The sequence below is a fragment of the Lethenteron reissneri genome, chromosome 15, assembly GCF_015708825.2.
Source record: "Lethenteron reissneri isolate LAM-NWPU_2019-01 chromosome 15, ASM1570882v1, whole genome shotgun sequence".
Taxonomy (NCBI): Eukaryota; Metazoa; Chordata; class Hyperoartia; order Petromyzontiformes; family Petromyzontidae; genus Lethenteron; species Lethenteron reissneri.
The window spans coordinates 9,730,821-9,734,782 of NC_083793.1; positions in this window are offsets into that span (position 1 = coordinate 9,730,821).

The following is a 3,962-nucleotide window of genomic DNA, read 5'->3' on the forward strand; positions in this document are numbered from 1 at the left end:
AACATCTGTGCAATCGACCAACCCTTCCTTGCTTAGGCATGCACCACCACCGCCTGGCTAAGATCTGCCTGCATGTTAATTTGCCTGTCCATATAAAACATGACAGTTCGTATACCTCTTGTAAAGATTACCCAATTTGAAGAAAATTTTCTTCTAAAGTTGTCTCGGCTATTAAGGATTTAATGTAAGGAACCCGGCAACATGTGTCATCAAAAGGATTGCGCAAAACCAGTGCTAAAAGTATTCCGCCCCGTCATTCACACGCGCCTCCCGTCCCCTCCTGATGCACGATGGCATCTCGCGAAAAGTCCACGTCATGTGCCATGTAGCACCACGTTTTTGTTCCTCTTGAAACGGTACGATCATTGTCACTAATTAAATTCCTTTGAGGACAATATAAATGTTGGAAAGCATTCCGGAATCCAGGCATGTGCATGCCTTTTCTTTATTGCACTATTTTCCACACTACAGCCATATACTTCACCTCACTCCCAACAAACTCAATTCTTTCCCAGTGTGGAGCCTGGGCAATGAGCAGCTTTGCCTGCTGAGACTTGCGTGCTTCTGGTGCATGGTATTTGTTTGCATGTGTCCCATGTGGGCCAATTAGAGGAAAATAAGCATGTGCGTTCTGTAGGGTCAGTTGGAGACATTGTGCCCTCGGGTGAAAATGTCATTTTAACCCACATGTTAGCAGTGCCACGTTGCATTAATTTCTGAATTTGTTTAAGAGAGTTCTTCACTGCTCTACAACCTGCTGGTCAGTCCGGGTTTGTGAATGCGTGATGCATAGACGTGGGAGTATCGCAGTAAAACACACTTTTCTGCAAGGTTATCTGCACGCCACCACATAGCACAGCCATCAATGACAACCTGTTGTGCAGAGTGATCACCCCTCGAAGCGCTGTCCAGGTTGAAACCTGCTTACCTTCTGAGACCTGCCATAATCGGGCACGTTCCAGGTGATAAGCATGTGCAGACTTGCATGCTTCTCTGCTTAATAGAACGATTGCCCTATTGATGATGCTGATGCACCTCGTGCATCACATTACACGCGAGAGCTGACAGTGCACTGACGTCAATCGTGCCTCCCATTGTGTGTGATTTTCTTCATCGACAAAAGGTAACCACCATCGTACGTAAGAGGGCAAGTGAGGCTACAATGCGCCAGCACCAGCTGGCATGGGATAGTTTGGCTGTGGCTGACAGGGTAGGGCAGATTCTGTCTTTTTGTGTGCCGGTTTGGCGAGCCGCGCTTATCTCATCCATCTTCCTGCTGCTCGTCTGTTATGTTTTGCATTTTTGACGCCGTTAGAGATTTAACAGAGGTCTGGCTCGCACGCATATATGGCCTTGTTGCGGCTCTGCAAGACAATATTGGGATGCTTTGAGAGTGAAAGGTTTATGAAGTGACTTGGGGATAAACATTTTGTGTAGAGTTGTAACTGAACCGGCCCTAACACTCCTCCCCCTCCATTGCCCCCCCCCCCCCTTTTGGCCTACATGGTGAAGTATGATATATATAACCCCCGCGACTGAAAAAGCATGCGGAGGTATTCACCCAGGCTTAAGCACAGGGTTTTAAAAATAAAAACAATACGTTCTGTATGAATCAAGTGACCCGGTTAGTGTACGAACTAGAGAGGAGCAAAACATGTGATGTCATGCTTACATGGCCATGGTTTTAAGTAAAGATCATGTTACAGGCCATGTAATACGTTTTCATCATGTTAGGGTGTGCAGCAGTTGAGATAAATACATTTGTAGGTCAGAGCCGGTCGGTACTTTGCTGACCAGCATGGTGAATTATGGTCAAATAACCCCCCTACGACACGCATGGCATGGGAAGATCCTCGCCCAGCACTGGATTGACAGCAGGGCTGTACATATACTATTCACATATGATTATGTGATCAGCTGATCCGAAGACAGTGAGCGGGCCAGATACCAGTCTTCACGAATCCACTGTTCAAATTTTAAGATAAATTATTCGATGTCTCCATTACGGACATTGGTACAAATCACCAAGGCAATGTTGTCCGCTTTATCAAGATGGCAACCGTTTAGTGTGTACACTCGCAAATGCAGTTCAGCTTGTCCATGGTTGACCGCTATTGACATCACGCTCTAAACCGTTTGTGATTTTTGCAAGTGCACTCTTAAGTGACTTAATGCTTTAAGTGATTGCCTCGAAAAATAAAGTCACAAGTACAAGTCGTGCGTCGATTAAGAAATTACCAGTGTGATGCGATTGCACAGATAATGTTGAAATTTGGAATTCTTGCTCTACGGTCAGCATTTTGCAACTGCACGCTTCCATTGGGCAATGAGTGATACTGGGAACTGACTGTGAATTATCTCGATCTATTCTACGCCCGTAAGAAAAATTTTGACTGCCGCCGTTGTCAAACACTACCGTGCGTAGTATAGCAGGAACCTATTTAAGAAATTAAGGTTGTGGGCGATGGTCTTGACGGCAACATTGAAGGGTTATAAAGTAATTCCATCAAGGGCAAATTCTTTAAATTCGTTTTTGTATGGGGTTTTTTGTATTTACTTGACATTTACAATAATAAAAGATGGCATCAGGTTATCTTAATAATCGTTTATCAAGCAGTCTCATGCTAAATTATAGGCTAATAAACTTTAAATAATAGTAACTATTAATGGCACTTACCGTTTCTCAGTCTTTGGCAATGATATAACTCCTAAATATCAAATACCATGGTATGCAGATGCTTTAATCCAGCAGTGGATAGACTATGGCTGTTGGAATATAAAAGGTGTGTCATTTCACTCCGTAATATTAATAGCACAAATGCTATTATTTAAAACCACTTGTCGTTATAATCTCTGGGTCACATTCTAAAAAATGTGTAAATATTGTGACCATTTTCTGGTCGCGGCAAAGGGCATTGAGATTTCCCGCGTCGATTGTTAATGTGAAAGCAGCCTTGAGGAAGCGGCCTCCGCCCCTCTGCTGCACATGATCAATCCCCAAGCGCGATTGTCCACCGCTCCCAGGTGCTGCCGTGCTCGGGTTGTGGAAATTCGCTCATGCAGCAGCGATGGCCCCCACACGGCAAACAGAAAGGGTGTGGCAGAAAAAGCGGGTGGATATATGGGGCATTTTAGGGCATCTGGAAATAGCTGGGATGCAATACACTGCCGTCACAAGCTCCGTGCCCCATCCACCATAGCGATTGATGCCTGGTTCTCATGAGTTCCGTGTTGCGGAGACTGATGTGTACAATGAGGGACAATCCTTGGGTTTGTCCTCAAGTCATACGTAGTTGCGTATGTCAGGCTCTTGCAAAACCTTTATCACGACCTTGGGTGCAGATTGTCAACAATTTTCCACAAATGTGGGGGTAAAACGTTGATCCAACAGGTTTCGAAAATTCACTCCCCCCCCCCCTGCCCCCCCTACCAAAAAAATACATTTGTGCCCACCAAGCCTGACCGACCAGCGCTGTGAAGTGTGATCAATGAACCCCCCCAACCTTAACGGTGTGGGGAGACCGTCATCTAGTTGGGTAGGTGCGGCGAGGGCCTCGTACAGGGTTGTACATGGGCATGCGGACATGAAAACCAATAGCCAACTGCTTGTTTTGAGTTCTACTTATGCGCAGTGTACTCTTCAGAAATGATTTTCAAAGTATCATACGTTTAGACTTCACTTCTATTACTGAGGTTGAACGCCAATGTTTGATCAGTGCACGTGACGACTACAACGATGGACAACGCTTTGTCTCGATGACGAAACGTGCGAGATTTTTGTGAAATTGTCCTCCGTTGCGCTGCTCCCTTCTGCCCACCAGTGTTGCAAGAGCTCCCTGGCTTTTGAAGGGGGGGGGGAGAGCGGTGGTGGGGGTTTCCATGGCCAAGAGAGAGGGACCGCTGGGAGGAGGGACAGGGCACAGCCGTAATGCTGGTTAATAGTAGGTGCTGTCTTTGACGAG